The following is a 20,708-nucleotide window of genomic DNA, read 5'->3' on the forward strand; positions in this document are numbered from 1 at the left end:
CTTCTTTTTTTTTTTTTGGTTTTTCGTGACAGGGTTTCTCTGTGTAGCCCTGGCTGTCCTGGAACTCACTCTGTAGACCAGACTGGCCTCTGCCTCCCAAGTGCTGGGATTAAAGGCATGCGCCACCACCACCTGGCACTTTTTTTATTAGTAACTTTTTTTAAAAATGTTGATCAAAGGCTTTATAAGTTTGGTAATGCTCAATAACAAGATGCCCATACAGTCAGAAGTGTAACCCAATACCCAACCTAGATATACCACCTATCTTTGACTGTCAGAAACACGAGAACATCCGCCTGTGTGTTCCTCCCTCTCTCTCTCCCTCTCTCTCTCTTTCTTTCTCTCCCTCTTTTTCTCTCCCTCTCTTTCTTCCTCTCTCTTTTTCTCTCCCACTCTCTTTTTCTCTCTCTTTCTCTCTCCCTCTCATCTCCTAGCTCCTCCTCCTCTCCTTACTCCTCCCACCATTGCTCCTCCTACATATCACCCTTCCTGTTAAAATAAAACTTTTCTCTCAAAATACAGTTAGAGCATAACTATACCAATTTGCATCAGTAAGGTACAAGATAGACCTTATACCCAGTCCGTCATTTTGTTGACTAACCAGAACCTCTGTCATCTCTCCTAACTAAAAGTCTTAGTTCTGAACTGCCTTTTTTCTTGGCTTTAGAATGAATGTCAGCTGAAAACCATCCTCTCAAATCTTTTCTCTCAAAGTAAATAGCCGGGATTGGCTGTGAGACTATAAGTCTTCAACCCCGTCAGAAATCCAGAATGACTGAATTAACTGAAATGATGGGAAGCACAAAGCATAGCTTCTAAAACTTAGCCAGTTTATAGAGACCGCTGAACACCTGGACAGTCCCTATACTATAAAACGTTGGAGCATCGGATCTTCAGCCTTCTGGTCCAGGGTCATCTGACAGACCTAGTGATGCAGAATTATTAAGGGCTGATTACTCTGTCTTGGCAGATATAATCAGTTGACTATTGTGCAAGTGTGTCCTTTTCAGGACAGTAATTTGTCTGTAGATGAAAAGAGGCAATTCCTGCCTAGTGGCTGTCTCACCACAACTGGAGTAACTCCAAAGATGCTCAGTTTCTTCTTAGAATCCAAGACAGGAAGCTGTCAGGAGCAGACAGGTCTCTAATCAAAATAAACATTAATACAGAAATGTTTGTAACGTCAGTTCTGTGGACTTCTGATGTTTTGAAAACCAACTATCCATGTAAGGCAATCTGGACTGCTGTATGTTAACTCTTCTCAGCTATTTCTAAATAAAATATAGAAAACACCCTAGCAATAAACTCAGAGCCATGAATTTGCTATAGGCCCTTAACTCACAGGCTAAACATCTTCAAATAATTTAAAAAATTTAAAGAAGGACTGGGTCTAAGCCTTGCATTCCTAAATGTGTTATATAGGCACAATGCCTATGAGAGTAACAATATTAATCTCACCTTTATAAGAATAAGAAACTTGTACCAATGAAAACCTTAAATTTGAAATCAAAGTAAATTTTGTACCATTTAAGAAATTATAACTTCAGTTTAATAACAGTTATACAGATTTCTACCAATAGGTTATGGCTATGCAGTAAATCCTAGCTATTCCTCCCTGTTCCAACAAAACCACTACTTTTCCCTAGATAAGATAGCCCAATATTAACCACCTCAGTCCCCAAGCCCAAGGAATAGGGGCACTGACTCTTCATTAACTTCTTCAAGCTGATTACAGGCATTGAGATATTAGAAGAGGGGTGGGGGGAAGAGTAAATTGATAAGCCTCTGGCATCTGTGTCTTCACTGTATCCAGCTGAAATTCCAGGACATCAGAGGTTCAAGTAGGTCTGCTCAGCTTGCTTGATGAGTAGATATACTAAGGCTGTATATTTTGTAATATACAATTCTCAACTCAAAACAAATTTTAGTATCAAGATAATTTTTTGTTTGAATTCTGGAATCTAGTCTTCTGGCGGCCTGCCTCTGTCATGTCTAATCCATATAATTCTGAGAGTTTTCTATGAGGGTATGCTCCCACCATCATCCCATTCTCCCTTCCCTGCTCTCAAATTCCCCAACACTAGGGAATCCAAACTTTCAGGCACCAAGGCCCTCCACTTCCACTGATGCCCGACAAGGCCACCACCCTCAACTACCTATACAGGTGGAGCCATGAGTCCCTCCCTTTGTGTTCTCAGGCTGGAGGTTTTAGAATGACTACTCCAGCTTGTTTCTTAGGACCATTTGCTTGAAAAATTGTTTTCCAGCCTTTTACTCTAAGGTAGTGTCTGTCTTTGTCTCTGAGGTGGGTTTCCTGTATGCAGCAAAATGTTGGGTCCTGTTTCTGTATCTAGTCCTTTAGCCTATGTCTTTTTATTAGGGAATTGAGTCCATTGATGTTAAGAGATATTAAGGAACAGTGATTGTTGCTTCCTGTTATTTTTGTTATTAGAGTTGGAATTATCTTTATGTGGCTATCTTCTTTTGGATTTGTTGGAAGAGGATTACTTTCTTGCTCTGTCTAGGGTATCATTTCCCTCCTTGTATTGGAGCTTTCCCACTATTATCCTTTGTAATGCTGGGTTTGTGGAAAGATACTGTGTAAATTTTGTTTTGTCATGGAATATCTTGGTTTCTCCTTCTATGATAATTGAGAGTTTTGCTGGGTATAGTAGACTGGGCTGGCATTTGTGTTCTCTTAGGGTATGTATGACCCTAATATTAGAGTATAACCATAACTTTGGGAAACAGAACCAATTTTTAACAATGTAATCAATCTATTTTCTCTAAAATCAACATCAAGTACATCACTTTTATAAAGTTTGACTGCCAGTTCTTATATATGAATGTATGATAGTGCAGCTTTTAATATCTCATTATTTGTTGTTGTTTTTTTTTGTTTTTTTTTTTGTTTTTTTCAAGACAGGGTTTCTCTGTGTAGTCCTGGTGTTTCTGGAACTCACTCTGTAGACCAGGCTGGCCTCGAACTCAGAAATCCGCCTGCCTCTGCCTCCCAAGTGCTGGGATTAAAGGCGTGTGCCACCACCGCCCCGCTTTAATATCTCATTAAAAAGACATTTTAAATCTTTTTTTTTCAGATGCAAAACCTTGGTTCATTTTTAATATTTTAAATAACTTATAGGTTTTTTTTCTCATAGGGTTTTTATAGTATCATCATTTAAATGTCTCCATGAACAGGGACCATTACAACAGTGTAATGCAATATAAACAGACCAAATAGAAGTGAATATCAGTGCTTATCTTCACAACTTCCAACAGTTTAAGGTGTATCAGAGAATTAACAATGTGAAGAAATAATGTTAGCAGTTATTTTTAAATTAAAAGCCCTCTTGATGTCCTCTTCTCTTCAAGGTCTTAGCGGTGAGAAGACAATGAGGTCACCTCCAAAGGAGAACTGTCTGGCGAGATCTCGTAGTCTTGTCTCCTCAGTGCAGGGGCTGGTATAGCTGAGGCTGGACCAAGAAGGTAGCATTCAGAAGTGAGGCTTTTATGTAACAGTACTGACTGGGACACCTCAGCTGTTTCTTGTGGGAGTTACTCTGTGAGCAGATATTTGTCTCAGGGTTACTCATCTGCACATCCTGGGAGGTGACTGGGGGACCCACTCCTTCCATAGCTGAGGTTGCTTCTTTTTGGTTAGTATTAGCATCAGCAGCAGGAAGAGGCAAATTCATCGTCTGAACAGAGAAACACTCCATCTTGACATTTATCTTATTTACATCTTGCTCTCTGTCTCTTGAACCGTGTTCTCCAGAACACAGGGCATCTTCTAATGGCTGCCCCTGCTTTCCAGACGATCTGAAAACGTCTGATCAACATGCTCACTCTTGCTGCTCTGAAGGTCAGTTTTCTTCACTGATGTCTTCTGTCTTAGAAGATTCTCTGCAGCCCGGCCCTCAGGCACAACTTTGCTGGCAGACATATGTGTTCCAATGTCCCGCGCAACCTCCCGCCAGCAGGAAAGACGCGGCACACTCAGGATCCTTCTGCAGTATAAGCTTTAATGCATCTTGAGAGGGAGAGCATAAGCTTCACAAACGAGGAGGGACCCCAAGGGCCTAAAACCCTTCCCTTATATAGAGAGCTAAGCTCGCCTGGGACATGGCAGTCTCTGATGGGCTCCTGTTGCCTCAGGCCACATGACGTGTTCCAACTGTCAGATTAATCAAGGCGGGAAAACCTTCCAGCGCATGCGCACAGACTTGTTAATGGCAATGATGTGATAAGGATAGCTTCCCACATCTGCCCCCATTTTATTTAAAAGAGACCCTAAGAAGAGGCCATAGAGAAGTAAGAGAGTTCAGGCCGGACAGACACAAACCAATCAAAAGGAGAGAGGTCTAGATTTTCTCCTCCTCAATAAGTGAGGCAGGCCCGTGTCTCTACACTCACTTCGGGGTGCAATGGGAACTCGAGCCCTCCCGAGCTTAACGAGTGTGAGAACAACCATATCACAGTCCTCAAGGTGCAATGGGAACCCAAGCCCTTCTTGAGTCTGGATTTGGTTCCTGGGACAGATAGACAGAAAGAATTAGGGAAGCCAAAATGCCCAACTCTTGTGCAATGGAGAAAAACTCCCAGAGGTGCCGGAGCCATTTGGCAGGGGGAGGAGATGGTATTACAGATTATGGCCTTGTCTTAACAGGTCTTTGGGGCGGTTGTTAATCATGGCTATCCAGTCCCTTAGTCCAGTGCTACAAGTGCCTGGGCAATCACCACCTTATCCTGTTGTTGCTGTGACCTGAGCTTGCAAAGGAGCTGCAACACGAGCTCCAGCCCACAGCAGAGCAAGGCTCCGAAAAGACCCACCCCCACCCATTCTTTAAAATAAGAAAATATTGAAGAGATCCAGGTAGACAGTCCTTCGGTCAGGGACAAATCAAGTCTGGTAGAATTCACTTCTATAATCGCAAAGCGTAACTTCCGAAGCGTCTCTTCAAACTCTACAGTCCAATTCTGTAATAAAAACTGAGATAAAGTTTTAGAAAAATTTGCTGCTCTAGTATAATTTTCATATTGAATAGAGGTAACACAAAGTCCCGCCATTTTTTGTTCGCAGCCCATTTGGGCTAATTGCCACAACATGTCAATCTGTTCCTGAACGAGGTCAATGCGTTGATTCACTAGCATTAATCCTCCCAGGATTTGTGAGTTGGCAGAGACCTGTTCATCTAGTCCTGACGTGACCGAGGCAGACAGATGATTAATAGTGTCTACTGTCTGTACTGAAGAGGAAAGGCCCAAAGCAGAGGCGGTAACTGCGCCAGCCACAGCTGTTGTGGCAATGATGGCAACTATAATGGCAGAGATACCAAAATCTCTCTTCACTCTAAAACTGCTTAAACTATTAGGCGCCTCAACCGGCACGGATACAAATCTAGGTAGCCAAATTACCAAAGCAAAAGGAAAGGCAGTAGCATTCCAGCAAAGTCTATAAAAACAAATTTTAGGAATACATCGTAGGGTATCTTTCCAAATAGTACTATCATTACTAACAAGCCAGATAAAAGGGGGCCAAACACATACTGGTGTGGGTTTAAAGGCCAACTCCCTAAAAGGAGAATAAGAAACGACTGAGGTCGTCCAGGAAACACTTCTTGACCCTGCCCGTCCTTTCCAATCGTATTTTAACTGTCCTTTGGCAGCCTTGCCTCCATTAATCATAACCATGGAAGATAAATCTGTGCAGCTTCCGTTAATGCCACAAAGAAGTCATTGATCAAAGGGATTAGCAACCATGCTGTGGACTGGTTATAAATTTGGATATACTGACTGGTTTTATTAGGGGAGGGAATGATCATAAAACATAGGCTCCCCTTCAAAACATAACTATTGTTAGTTTCCACAGCGTCTTATTGGTCGCAAAAAAGCATGGAAACACCTGAGCATTACGCATCACTGGCATAGGAATAGGGAATGTATTCATTATGGCCCATCTCTGAACCCCCCAAAATACTAGGAACCCAGAGATGGAGGATCCACAGCATCACTGGGCTGTTGGTCGCTGGCAGCATCTTGGTCCGGTTCTCCGACCTTCCTTGTTAATCTCTCTGGGATCCAAAATGGGCTTTCTTCATTCTGTGGGAAAACACAAACAGCTCCCCTGGATCTTATCAAAATAGGATCCTGTCCTTTCCATTTATTAGCCAGAACATCTTTCCACTTCACTAGATCCTTTGGTCGATCAGGTTCTGCAAAGTGGGGGTCAGCCGCTGTGCGACCCTGATCATCTAAATTTAAAAAATTGAGAGTAAAGAGCGCCATAGATATGGCTACTCTGGGAACTGGGGGAAGGATGTCTTTCATTCCCCCTTTCTGTTTTAATAGATAAGTCTTCAAAGTACGACGTGTACGTTCGACAATGCCTTGTCCTTGTGGATTATAAGGTAGACCTGTCAGATGAGTAACCCCCATCTGCCTGCAAAACTGGGAAAACTTTTTGGACACGTAAGCTGGTCCATTATCTGTTTTTAGAATCTTAGGTTGGCCCCAAGCACTCCATGCCTCAAGACAGTGTTGAGTTACGTGGGAAGCTTTTTCCCCCGTCAATGGTGTAGCTGACAGAACTCCAGAACAGGTATCAATTTGAGACATGTAGGTATTGTGACTTCCCAAAAGAAGGTATGTGAGTCACATCCATTTGCCAAATTTGTAACGGCTGTATGCCCCTGGGGTTAATTCCCACATGAGGGGTTGATAAGAATTCACAGCAATTCTGGCATTGCACAACAATATCTCTTGCCTCTTTTCTGGTGATAGAAAAACGGCGTCGTAGAGTCTCTGCCGTTACATGAAAAGTATTATGAAAATTCTTTGCCAGATCTAAGGGGGACAATAGGACCATAGCCATCACCCTTGTGGCCCTGTCTGCCAGCTCGTTGCCTCTGCTCATAGGTCCGGGAAGTCCAGAATGAGCCCGAATATGTGTAATAAACCCTGGGGCTCTCCTTTGTAACAAAGCTTGTTGAATCTTCAAAAAGATGTCATGTACGGGGCTAGAAGATTTAATAACCCCCGCTACTTCGAGGAGATTCACTGCATTCACCACATAAGCAGAGTCAGAAACAATGTTAAGGGGACCTGGAAAAATCTCAAGAACCTCTAATACGACCATGCATTCAACCACTTGAGGAGATGTCATAGCATAATGTTTGGATACCACCTTGTCATCCACCACGTATGCCCCTATGCCAGTGGCAGATCCGTCAGTGTAGATGACAAGCCCTCCTTTGATGGGGCCTGTAGAAGTAACTCTAGGAAATACAAGGGACTGTCTCGATGCAAATTGTAATATGGGATGTTTAGGATAATGATTATCAATTTTTCCCAGAAAGGTAGACACTAATATTGCCCAATCATCAGAAGAAGCGGCTAAAATTTGTATTTGGGCAGCTGTATAAGGCACAAAAAGGGTGGCTGGCTCAATTCCAAAATGAGTAATGGCTGCCTTAACACCCCTAGAGGCAAGTTGTGCAACCGCCCCTGGATACCAATCAATTCTTTTGTTTGAGGATATATTAGGGTGAATCCATAATAGGGGTCCCTGTTGCCACAAAACAGCCGTCGGTAGACTCGCCGTTTTTAAAATACATAGAGCAAAAGGTAAAGAGGGATCAATACGCTGAAGTTGTGCATCCTGTAATGCATCTTTGACTAATTGCAAAGCCTGACGGGCCGCAGGGGTAAAACTTCTGGGCGAAGAAATATGTGGGTCCCCTTCAAGAATGGCGAACAGAGGCTTAAGTTCTACTGTGGGGATCTTTAAAAATGGCCTGATTCAATTTGTATCTCACAGCAGTTTTTGGAAATCATTAAGGGTGCGGAGGTAATCTCTGCGGATCTCAACCTTTTGAGGACGTATACAAGTGGGAAAGATGGATGTTCCTAGAAATTCTCCCGTACTAAACAGTTGCACCTTTTCTGTAGCTATTTGTAAACCCCATCGCCCTAACAGGTATGATAACTATGGATAAACCCTCTTCAGAGTCTGAACCTCTTTATGAGCAATCAAAATATCATCCATATAATGAAGAATAAGAATGGCGGAAATTGTTGTTGTAAAGGCTCTAAAGCAGCTTGCACAAAAGTCTGGCATATGGTGGGGCTATTAGCCATGCCCTGAGGCAAAACCTTCCATTGAAACCGTTTATCTGGGCCAGCATGATTAATAGCAGGCAGTGTAAAGGCAAACCGAGGTCTATCTTGAACACACAGTGGAATGGAAAAAAAGCAGTCTTTAATGTCCACTATGAGAAGAGACCAGTCTTTTGGAAGAGCAGAAAGGACGGGGAGCCCTCTCTGCACTTGGCCCAGCAAATTCATCTGTTCATTAATTGCCCGGAGGTCATGTAACAACCGCCATTTCCCAGATTTCTTCTTGATTGCAAAAATGGGTGTATTCCAAGGCGAAGTAGAAACTTCAATATGGCCAAGGGTCATCTGTTCTTTTATTAATTCTGTGATGGCCTCTAATTTTTCAGAGGATAGTGGCCATTGAGGAACCCACACCGGATCCTCTGTTTTCCAAGGTATGGGCAGGAATCCCTCAACGGCCCCTAGGAAAAACCCAGACCCTTTCTATCTTGTTTGTTGGAGGGTGAAATAAGTTTGACCCTTCCTTGGCTAAACTTGCCCAAACCACTTCCTTGTTCGTATCCCATTCTCGTCATCATTGCTTTAGCCTGTGAGGAATATGAGGTGATATGGGGTGACTCTATAGGATATTCATTGGACAGGGTGAAGCCCATACCCTGTAAAATATCTCTTCCCCAAAGATTAACAGGAAGAGGGAGCACATAAGGAATAAATCTTCCTTTCCTACCATCAGGTGCCTCCCAATACAAAGCAGTAGAACTGATGGTAGGACTAGATTGATACCCTAGCCCCTGTAGGGAATGGGAGGACTCAGTAACAGGCCATGTCTTGGGCCACCATTATGTGGATATAATACTTTTGTCCGCTCCGGTATCCATAATTCCCTCAAAGCTTTTTCCCTGTACCTTTAGGATTAATTTGGGTCTTTCATTTAATGATATCATCAGATAAGCAGAATCATTTCCTGAGGAGCCAATCTGTCTTGTGTCTGTTTCTGTCTCATCTTCCATACCTGGCATAAGCAATAATTGGGCAATACGATCACCCTTGCTGATGGAGAACACTCCTTTTGGGCTAGAGGCCAAGACTTGCAATTCAGTAGAATGTTGAGTATCTACTATGCCTGGCAAGACTATCAAGCCCTTTAGTGTAAGTGACGCTCGGCCCAATATAAGTCCCAGGGCCCCAGGGGTTAACATTACAGGTTCAACTGGGACTGGCTGGACTCCCATCTGAGGGATTAATAGGAAATCGGAGGCGGCGCGCAGGTCCAATCTGCACGGTCGCCCTGGGGAGACTCTGATTGTTCTCTCTCCTGAACTTCCTGGGTTTTGGTCCAACAGATCCCATATCTTCGAGGGCCCTGGGACCGAGGGCCCGCCATTCCGTTTTTTTGGTCATCTAAAGGAGGGAGAAGCTGGCCCTTCATGTCTCTAATGGAACGGCATGAACTGGCCTTATGGTATCCTTTGCCACATCTGTCACAGAGCGAGGGAACACCTGGTTTCCTGTTAGCTGTGGGGTAATCTCTCTTAAAATGACCAGGCTTGCCACACCTATAACAGACCTTAAGATTAGTTTTATCAACTGGGCGTCTCTGTGACTGGAGAATGGCTGCCGCCAATCCTGCGTTAGTAAGGGGTCTGCTGAGCTCGCGACAAACCCGCAGCCAGTCTTGTAACCTCTTATGTTTTCGTGGGGCAATGGCCGCACGACATTCTTGTGTGGCTTGTTCAAAGATTAATTGTTGAATCAGAGGCTCCATCGGACTAATATCTCCAAAAATACACCCCGCAGCCTCTGTCATTCTAGCCACATAGTCTGAGAAAGATTCTTGAGGCCCCTGAACTATCCTGGTAAGTTGTGTGTTGGCCTCTCCTTTCTTGGAGAGTGCCTTCCATGCCTTAATGGCTGTAGCTGCAACCTGAGCGTAGGCTCCCCAGTGGTAACGGGTTTGGTCTGCAGAGTAGGTTCCCTGGCCTGTCAACAAGTCCATTGTCCATTCCCTCGGTTCAGGAGTGAGAGCGACAGCGTTGGCGCGAGCCTGTATTTGTGCGGCTTCGTACCATAACGCCTTCCATTCCATGTATTGACCCATGCTGGGAAGGGCTGCTTGAACAATCACTTGCCAATCTGCGGGAGTTAAGGCATTGCTGGCAAGTCTATCTAATTGTACCAAAGTAAAATTGGCGTTGGGTCCATATTTGCGAACTGATTCGGCCAATTCTTTTAGTTGAGTAAAGTCTACAGGAGCGTACACTCGCCCTCCATTTTCTGTTTCAAAAACAGGGAAAGCTGTCCTGAGCTTCTTCCTGACTTTCTCTGAGAGCAGGGAATATCCCGAGTGAGGAGCGTATGGGGGAGGAGGAATTGAGGGGGCCGAGGGAACTGTTTTCTTAGGGGGCTTCCTCAGAGGCTTTCTGATTCTACGCTCATCAGGATGGTATCTCTCTGCCTCATACTCTGCTGCTTCCTCGTCTAACTCCGCCTTCTCTGTAGAATCTAATGACTCCTCACCGGAGTCCCCAGAGGAACTCTCTGCACTGTCGATAGTCAGTGCCTCTAGGTTGGGGTAAAGCGAGCTTTTCCCGTTAGGGGGTATCTCTCCTTTATTAGGAGGGTTCTTTTCTTCAGCTGAAGGGTGTTCCTTTTCCTTTTGTTTCGGTACCTTTTTCCTACGCGCGCCCATCCTCTCACTGCATTCGGTTTCTGACATGCTATCCTGAACATCTTCTAGCGTAGCCTGTCCTTTCCTTATGGCTATCTTAAAGTTTTCATCTTGTAGGCAGTTCTTAATAAGTTTCCAGATTGCAACTGTGCCGTTAGTCAAATCGTTGTCATCGCGGTGCCTTTCTAAGTCCTTTCCCAGTTTATTCCAAGAGGGGAGAGCCAAAGACCCAGAGACAGCAAACCAGGGGGCAACACGATCCACCTCTTTTATGAAGTTCCTCAAAGTCCTGATGGCAATTTTAATATCCCGCTGTTTGAGTACGGCCTCCAAAGTAGTGATTACTGACTGTGATGAACCCATGACGGCCGCGGCTTATCTATGTCCGCCTTAGTACCGTCTCAAAAGTGAAAGTAACAGTGGCCCAGCCCGCGGCTTATCTACGTCCGACTAACGGCCGGGGAGTCAAGAGGAACTTTGTCCCACCTTTATCTACAGGAGGGAGAAAGAGACAAGACCAGTGTCACTGGCTATTTACTTCAGACTACTTTGCCACTAACAATGGCCACCGTGAAGACAGAGCAAAACAAGCACCATGAAAATGACAGCCAAGCACAACCTGAATATTTCAGGAATAGACATACCTCTCCGAACTCACCCCTGCAGTTCTGAATCCTCCTCTATCGAGGGGTCCTCCAAGGTGCTGACGATGGCAAGGTCAAGTGTCCCGGGTTTCAGCACCAGATGTCCCGCGCAACCTCCCGCCAGCAGGAAAGACGCGGCACACTCAGGATCCTTCTGCAGTATAAGCTTTAATGCATCTTGAGAGGGAGAGCATAAGCTTCACAAACGAGGAGGGACCCCAAGGGCCTAAAACCCTTCCCTTATATAGAGAGCTAAGCTCGCCTGGGACATGGCAGTCTCTGATGGGCTCCTGTTGCCTCAGGCCACATGACTTGTTCCAACTGTCAGATTAATCAAGGCGGGAAAACCTTCCAGCGCATGCGCACAGACTTGTTAATGGCAATGATGTGATAAGGATAGCTTCCCACATTCCAAATCTTTGAGAACAACATTCAGAAGACAGTACTGAGAATGACTTAACAGGACTCTCGATTCTGAAAAACCCAGCATCAAACACTCTTTTGTCAATTTCCTTTGGTGTCTCTGGAGCTGCCCTGTGGGCTTGGGCTTCCTGCTGCAGCCTGTCTTTCTTTGCGTTCTTTATGGCGGTGAGACAACTCCTAGCTGCCCCTCGTCCATCGTCAGTCGTCCGTCGTCATCCTGTTCTGCTCTGCCTTTTCTTCCAGGCACAATTTTTTGCCGGAGCACTTTTTTGCTTGGATTATTGTTGTCTTTCCATCCAGACTCCTCAAGTTTGATCAGGTTGTTGAACTTTCCGTTTACTCCGTTGACATCATCGACCTGAAAACTAACCATATCCCAGAATCCACCCAGATCTGTGGAGGTCATCTCCTTTTCGCCTCGTTTATGTTCATAATTGTCCATCGGTCCTTCAAACTGTCTGGATCTCTCCTTGATAAGGAGTCTTGTTTGACCAACTGCTGTGCGGATAAGATCTTTAGCATCATCAGGAATTCCAGTTCCAGCTTCCTTTCCCACTCCAGGCAATGTGATGTTAGTCTGTCAGTTTCTGATTGGAGGATATTTCTGAAATATGGCACGTCATGCTGGGGCTGAGATGTCTGACCTTCACTCTCTTCAAATGCTGTCACTTTTTACTGCAAGGTGATCTGAATTTGAAGTAGAAGTGACCTTCTGATTTAAGTCATGTTTTTTACTACAGTCTGTCAGTGAATACAATTCTTGCTGTACCAAGATTTCATCTGCTTTGTCTTGAGTTGTAATGACTTTTGGTCTTAAACACTTCTGATCACAACTGGGTGTCAAGTGCTGGCACTTCTAGGACTCAGGGGAGCCATTGGTAGGTCTTCAGACCACGTGGGGGTTGAAAGACACAGTGCTTGGGGGCAAAGGACTTCCTTTCTTTCACTTGCAGGAACTGTCACAGGCAAGTTTCCCATTTCTTGGAAGACTCCACCCAGATCCATTTCTTTTGTCACACTGGTCTGTAGATCCAAATGCTTTTCTTCATGCTCAACGTTGGAAGAAATAGCCTTGTCTGGCTCGCCTTCTGCTTTTCAGGTCCCACTCTTTCTGGTCCCACTCTACTTGGTCCCACTCTTTCTGATTCATTCTCACTAGTGGCTCTTGTGACTGGCTTTCTTGTGATAGAGGACACTGTTCGGGTCATCTGCTTGGGCCTCTGAATAGCCGATGATCCAGTCGCTTTCCCTGCCGTGGAAACCATGGCCTGCACAACTTTCTTCTCTCCGTCTAATTTTTTTTTTTTCCAGAAATTTGTCTTTGGCCAAATTGGGTTGCTTGAGGAACATTCCTGCTACCAGTCTTAGTCTGCTCCATATGTTCTTTGGCCTCTGATCTTGTACTCCACCTAGTATATGGAAAAGAAGGAAAACAGACATAAGGTGTATGAATGAAACAGACACTTGGTTTGAAGAGTGTCAACATTCCACTGGAAGGGAGAGACCTTGTTAGTATACGTGAGACATCTCAAGACACTGCTCCAGAATAGGAAAAGCCTTTTCTGGCTCAGCTTTTGCAGCCCTCTGGTCTGAACACTCCACACTTGGCTTTCTCTAGCTGTTCTTTCAACTTTTGAAATTGCTTTTCTTTGTATTTCTGAAGGAGCTGCTTCCGTTGCTCACTCAGAGCCATTGTCTCCGACCTTGTTTTGGAGCTGGCCTTTTCTGGAGCAGTGTCTTGAGATGTCTCGTGTATATTAACAAGGTCTCTCCCTTCCATGTTGACATTCTTCAAACCAAAGTGTCTGTTTCGTTCATACACCTTATGTCAGTTTTCCTTCTGAGACAGTGACTTTCTGTGAGCCAAGGTAGTTCTAATCATTTCAGTGCTCGAATCTTTCTGAAGCTGGCTGGCAAAACGTGACACCGGCATCCTGAAGCAATTTCTAGATTCACAACAATGCCGCAACACAGAAAATACCACAGATCCACAGAAGGAACACCCGGTCCTTCTCTGCCGAACTGAAACTTTGACATTTTAAATCTTATCCTTTATACATCTGGTTTCTGAATGACTCCAACCCTGAGTTATCAGTTTTAATCCAGCTTTTTGTTACCAAAAGTTGCAAATGACTTATAGACTAATATTGTATAACCAAGACATGTAGAACATTTTTAAACTTTTAAAAGCAGTCAGAAACAAAAATGAAAAAGATGAGCATCATATGTATATATTTTTTTTGGGGGGGGTTGTTTGAGACAGGGTTTCTCTGTGTAGTATTGGCTGTCCTGGAACTCACTCTGTAGACCAGGCTGGCCTCGAACTCAGAAATCCGCCCGCCCGTCTCTGCCTCCCAAGTGCTGGGATTAAAGGTGTGTGCCACCACCACCCGGCACATCTTATATATTTTATCCAAACAAGTTTTTCTTACTTTCTTAGCTGTAATTTCAAGAGAAAAGTACCTTGTCATTTGTTGAACCCAATAAATCGATAAACATGGTCACAGAATTTTTTTTAGGAAAAAAAAAAAGCCATCAATTTCTTTACCATGGAAGCCAAAAAGCTGTTGGCCCCTCTAAGAACAGGTTATGCAAATAATCATTCCTACCAGGGTTCCTCCTGCTGTTCCTTACTTCCAACCACAGAACAGGGTAACTTCTGTTGTGTAAATTAAGATTGCCAGTTAAGCTAGTTTTAGGCTAAATCAAGGGGTAGATGGACATCCATTTTAATCATTTTTTTCTTTTGAACATGAAACATAGAGCAAAAATTATTCAAACAAGGAAACAAAGAGACAATTGACACACGTGGACAGATTTGGCGTGCTAAGGACAGACAATAGACAGAGAAAGCATAACTAAGAATTTCTCTGGTAGGAGCCACAGACTTCTCCTGAATCTCTCCTGCTCCCAGGAGGGCTCTGAAATAGGCTTTTCCTTTTCTTTTGCTAACACACCTGAGAGCAGACAACTGCTTAGCCCTTTCTCTCATTTTCAAGGTCTAACTTTTCGTCTCCTCCTTAGTAGGTGTAGCATTTTGTCATCAATAGGGAGACCATGGACAAACACCACCAATGCATTTAAAGAATGTTTTAAGATCCCTTTTCTTAACCCTTAATCCTTATGCCGTGAGGGACTCTTTGAGACCCTTAAGAATAAATCATGTTGCTCAATGCTTGTCCCATAATTGCGTTGCTGCTTCTTACCTACCTAGGATCAGTTCCGCAGGCGGGTAACACTGCGGTGATCACTACTCAGATCTACTTCTCTCCAGAGAAGCACGGATCCTTTGCTTGTGGGATGTTCAATCGGACTCCGACCCAAAGGGCCCTACGTTGGGCACCAAGATGTCCCGGCCCCGAGGGGATTCGACAAGACCCTAAGGAAGAGGGGGGGCGAAAGATGGGACAAGAGACACAAGGAAGAAGCACAAGTCTGAATGTCTGATCAAGTGCTTGAACTTTATTGTTCAGATCACCTTATAAAGACAAGCAGGGAGGAGGGTCAGGGTCCAGGGCCATCTGGTAATTGATAAGTTCTTTGTAAGCTTTCCTTAGCCCAGACCACTTTCTCATGAGCAAGAGGGCAATAAAACGTCTGCTAGGCTCAAGTTGCTAATTTTCTCTCCCAGGGAGGAAGGCCAATAAGGTCTTCCTTAACTCAGGCTATCTACTTAACTGACATTTGTTCTCAGGAAGAAGGAAGTCTTGGCTCCTAGCAGTCCTGGATGGTTTTGTTCAATTCCTTCACCTGTTTGGTTGTGTTCTTGTAATTCCTTAAGGGATTTTTGTGCTTACTGTTTAAGGGCTTCTACCTGATTACCTGTGTTCTCCTCAAATTCTTTGAGAGTGTTGTTGTGGGAATCAAAATTAAAAACAACTTGGCAAGGACCGCCGGACAGCTTGCTGAGCTTGCTGAGAATAGCCATAATAAAAATATCCAGGGGCAGAGTGACCAAAAATTGTAGAGACAACCAAGGACATGCTCTGACAAACCTAAACATGCCCTAGTGAGAAATGGGCCACCTGGTGTTTTTCTCCCCTTCTTGAAGGTCTGTGGTTTCATGATCAAAAATAGCAAGTCATCCTGCCCACCAAAATGATTGCTTATGCAAAAGTGCTGATGTTTGAAATATCCAATTATATGTAACCGTGCCAGAATTTCCCACTTTCCCCTTCCCCCTTGCACTGTTCCCTATAAAAGCCCTGAGCTCTTGGGGGTCTGGATCAATTCTCTCCCCTGTGTGGGATGCCTTTCGATCCGAGGGCCCTCGTTAGTAAACTGCCTTTTGCCATTTGCATCAAGTCAGTCTCTCGTGTCTCCTTGGGTGCGCGCTGATCGGGACTTGAGTCGGGGGTCCTCACATTGTTTATGTCCTTAAAGTCCTCTGTCATCATCATTAGAAGTGATTTTAAATCTGAATCTTGCTTTTCTGGTGATATGGGGAATTCAGGACTTTCTAGTGTGGGAGAACTAGATTCTAATGATGCCAAGTACCCTGGGTTGCTGATGCTTATGTTCTTGTACTTGCCTTTCCCCATCTGGATCTCCTTAGTGCTACCTGCCCTGTCTCTGCCTGGAGCCTGTCTTTCTTATTATCTTGGTTGTTTCAGAACTGTGTTGAGTGTTACTACTAGGGTTAGAGCCGGGGCCCAAAATCTGCTCAGTGCTCGGGTACAGACAGGAACGAACCAGTGTTCTGGCCCATGAGTGAATTCCTGGGTCCCAGTGGGTCCCAGTTATTTTCTACTTGGGGTGGGTGTTCCTGTCTCCTTACCTAAGATACTGCCCAGGTTAGGGCTCCTGGGAGGCCCACTTCCTCTGGGTTTTGTGAGATTGGGTGCAGAGCTGTCTTCCGGGATCTGCTCAGTGCTGGGGCCCAGATCAGAAGCAATAATTTTTTTAAAAGGAAAATGCAAATATGAACTTCAGGTGACACTATTTCTTTCCTGTAGGATGGCTTTTACCAGACCCCAAGTGCTGGTAAGGACGTGGTGAAATCTGGATGTTTGTGTAGTTCTTTAAGAAACCTAAAATAGTATGGCTGAAAGGATTTCCACGGCGCAGCTTGGGACAGATCACAGCAGGCCAAGATGGTTCCACGAGGGGAGGTTTATTAAGAGAGTGGGAGAGCAAGAGGAGAGAGAGAGAGAAGTAGAGAGGAGTAGAGGCTGGCCATGACCACGTGGAGAGAGGGGGAAGAGAAGGGGAGAGGGGAGAGGATAACCTGCAGGTGCTCAGGGTTGAGGAGCAAGAGAGAGAGGAGGGGCCAAGCAGCCCCTTTTATAGTGGGCAGGGTTACCTGCCTGTTGCCAGGTAACTGTGGGGCGGAGCGTACCTGGCTGTTGCCAGGTGACTGTGGAGGTGGAGTTTAACAGATTGCTAACATTCCCACGTTTTGGTTTAATTAAAAAAAAAAAATTAGAAAGAGGTGACGGTGAAGCAAGAATAGGGTCGTCGTGAAATCTGGCTGCTTCCTGCTGGCATTGGGGGCGACGTGTCTCTAGGGGGAACCTAGAAGAATGGATATGGGGGATCTTTGTCCCGTCTTAGAAGAGCTGGCTGTTTTCTGATGTCCAGGGTCAGGTCCAGTAGAAGCAGCTGTGTCTGTGTGTGTGGCAGGAGATGGAGCAGCTGAAGGTTGCTTCTCTGGAGCTGTACTGGATGCACCTGGACTTGACAAGATGTAGGAAATAAGATTAAGAACACTTGGAGAAAGATTTTTTTTTTAAGATGTATATTTGAAACCCAGAGGGATCCCACCCTTTATTATAGGTAGTAAGTAATTTTAGGCAGATGTACTTATCTGGATGGCATCCATGAGAGGTAGATCTGAGTGGGTTTCCTGTAGCTTATAAGTTTACAAAAGAGATAACAGCATGAGTTAACAACACAAGTAGTCTTTCAACTGAGTTTAGGTAATGAGGTAACAGATTAAAATCTGTGAAAACTTAGCTGTCAATGTAGTCAGAAGTATGGTAATGAGTAAACAATCTACCAGTTATATATTATTTTTTTAAAAAAATGACAGAGTCCACTAGCCAACAGTTCCCATGGTTTCCATAGTCTCTTGGGTGAAGTCAGTCTTGCTTCCAAGCGTAGAAGCCGCAGGGCTTTTTTCTGTGGAATGGGTACGCATGATATGAGAAATGACTTACCTTTATTTAGCCAAGTCATTTGACTCAGGGCGTCCCGTTGTGTTTGTCCACATACAATCTAGGCTGTATGTTCTAGGATTCCGGCGTCCAGGTCTTCTGAAACCATCTTGGGTTAACTGTTAGAGGCTTTGGGCATTCTGTCGGCCATAAACTTAAGATATACTGTTAGCAAACTTCTGACAAGATTGAGAGACATAAGGATTGGTTGTAACTGAATAGAATAATAGCAGTAGTAAAAATCTATCAAGACAGAGCCTTTCTTATCCTGTCTAAGTAAGTTTGGCAGGTTGTATAGGTAGAGAAAAGCACATTTTTGTATTAGCAAAGAAGCATTTTTGTTAAAGCTGGATGGTAGGGCTGTCACAGGTTGGAGCTGTGAGTCACGGTTGCTGCAGGCAGGTCAGGTCTGTGGGGCTGGCAGCATAGCTGTAGGGCGGGTCTTCCTGCTGGCAGCCGGAAGTCGCTGCTCAGTGACTCTGGTGGCTGCATTTAGGAAAAGTAAGCATGTCCCGTATCACCACAACCTTAGTTGTTTTTGTAGTGGTGCAGGCAGCAGGATGTAAGGGGACAACCCAGAGCAGAGCTAAGAATCATAGAGGGAAGGGACCAGGCGAACCGGCTGACCGATCGCAGAGGAGGCGAGGGGAGCTAGCTAGGCCCTGGACCCGCTAGCTTTCCAGGCAAGGCTCAGTTCCAGTCGACCTGCAAATGACGAAGGAGGAGGAAAGGGAAAAGGGCGCGAGAGACTGGCCCTTGGAAGAGACACCTGGGGACTATGGTCGGAGCCAGTGCTCCTGAGGCAGGGAAAACAATCTGTCCAGGCCTGGCCTGGGGTACTCAGCAGCGAGAAACTGTCTCGAGAGGAGAGGGGAAGTGTCTCATCCAAGGGGGGACGTCCTAGAGAGGTTCAGGGAAGGACAGGGTTCAGGGAAGGACACTCTAGCTCAAGGAATCGTCCCTGGGACCATGTGGAGGGTTACTCTGGCCAGTGGGAGATGGGGAAGCTTACCAGTTCTAGGCTAGTGTGTGTGGAACCTGCAGACATCCGCTAGAGTCACAGTAATTCCCCCATTTTGATTTAATTAAAAAGAAAAATTAGAAAGAGGTGTGGGGAGCAGGCAGAGTACATAGAAGGGGAGTAACGGAGGTAAATAAATGCATGGATATAGGGGATTTCCTTCCATTTACCGGACTGCTGGCAATATGTATTAAGACTCCGTAAAATAATGGGGTCTAGGGTGCCATTACGTGGCCATGTGGTCATCCCATTGTCTAAAGGGTACCCAATCCAGACTTTATTGCAAAGACGTATTAATTTGGAAGGCCTCAACTCAGGCATTAATCGTAAAGATTTGAGGTTTTTCAGTAGACAGCCCAGCGGGGTGTCCGCCGGTATGGACGAAGACGATGAACCCATTGAGTGAGAGTTACCAAACTTAGCTTAGCGTCCTAAACTAATCTTTGGCAACAGAAATCAGGCACTGCTTATAATAATTGGGCCGTCGCGCGATTAAATAAGGGCCTCGACTGGGCTAGCCCACCAGAAGTTAGCCAGTCAGGAGATAGCTCGGCTGGTACCAGCTTTTTGTGGAGCTGCAAGAGCTGAGGAGGGGTTACGAGCTATTCTGAGAGGGGAAATCACTCAATCGGTTCAAGGTCCTATTTGAATAGCAGTTGTGGTTCGGCTAGAGGCCAGACACATGTGCTGGGGCAAAAACCAGCCCTGTGGTCCAGGAAGTGGTGGCCAGACGCAAACCCAGAGTCCAGGGCCCCTCACACGAACCAGAAGCTCCCTATGGATTAAAAGCCGGTGTGTGCATGAAATTGTGCAGTCCGGTACTTGGAAGGTGGAACCGAACCGGGGACCTGTGTGTCTGTCTGGGTATCTAGGCCACACGGCAGAGCACCAACTGGGGGAGGGGTGGGCCAAAACAGCACAGCTCACGTGGTGGAAGTTTGACGAGTCTCAGCAGACACGGTGAAAACAGCGGGTTGCGCAGGGGTGTAGCAGTCATGGGCTGGTGGAGCTGAGGCTGCAGCGGCGGGAATGGCAGACCACGTGGGCCTCGGCGGTGGCAGTGCCGAGAGCTGCGCTCAAGCACGAGCTGCCGGGTGCCCGGGGAAATCGGCTTCCCGGCCAACGCACCAATGTTAGGATTCGAGCGCAGTTTGGACAGACAACACCAAAGCCGATCCGATCCGGTTCCAAGGGAAGGGGTTTATTTGGGGAAGGGAGTGGGAGAGAGGAACGGGAAGATGGCGAGTGAAGAGAAGACGAAGAGAGAGAGAAGTAGAGAGGAGTAGAGACCGGCCATGACCACGTGGAGAGAGGGGGAAGAGAAGGGGAGAGGGGAGAGGATAACCTGCAGGTGCTCAGGGTTGAGGAGTAAGAGAGAGAGGAGGGGCCTGGACTCTGGGTTTGCGTCTGGCCACCGCTTCCTGGACCACAGGGCTGGTTTTTGCCCCAGCACATGTGTCTGGCCTCTAGCCGAACCACAACTGCTATTCAAATAGGACCTTGAACCGATTGAGTGATTTCCCCTCTCAGAATAGCTCGTAACCCCTCCTCAGCTCTTGCAGCTCCACAAAAAGCTGGTACCAGCCGAGCTATCTCCTGACTGGCTAACTTCTGGTGGGCTAGCCCAGTCGAGGCCCTTATTTAATCGCGCGACGGCCCAATTATTATAAGCAGTGCCTGAT

At 45.5% G+C, this 20,708-nt stretch overlaps 1 protein-coding gene and 1 pseudogene across 1 annotated transcript in view; one reads left to right on the plus strand and one right to left on the minus strand.

The window, feature by feature from the left end:
* Tmem241 (transmembrane protein 241) overlaps positions 1-20,708 on the plus strand; it is a 151,930-nt gene that overhangs the window by 20,491 nt on the left and 110,731 nt on the right. The gene's annotated exons all lie outside the window — the stretch shown is intronic.
* On the minus strand, positions 3,368-13,783 carry LOC114614031 (annotated as a pseudogene).

This window comes from Grammomys surdaster, unplaced genomic scaffold, assembly GCF_004785775.1.
Source record: "Grammomys surdaster isolate TR1022 unplaced genomic scaffold, NIH_TR_1.0 126298, whole genome shotgun sequence".
NCBI lineage: Eukaryota > Metazoa > Chordata > Mammalia > Rodentia > Muridae > Grammomys > Grammomys surdaster.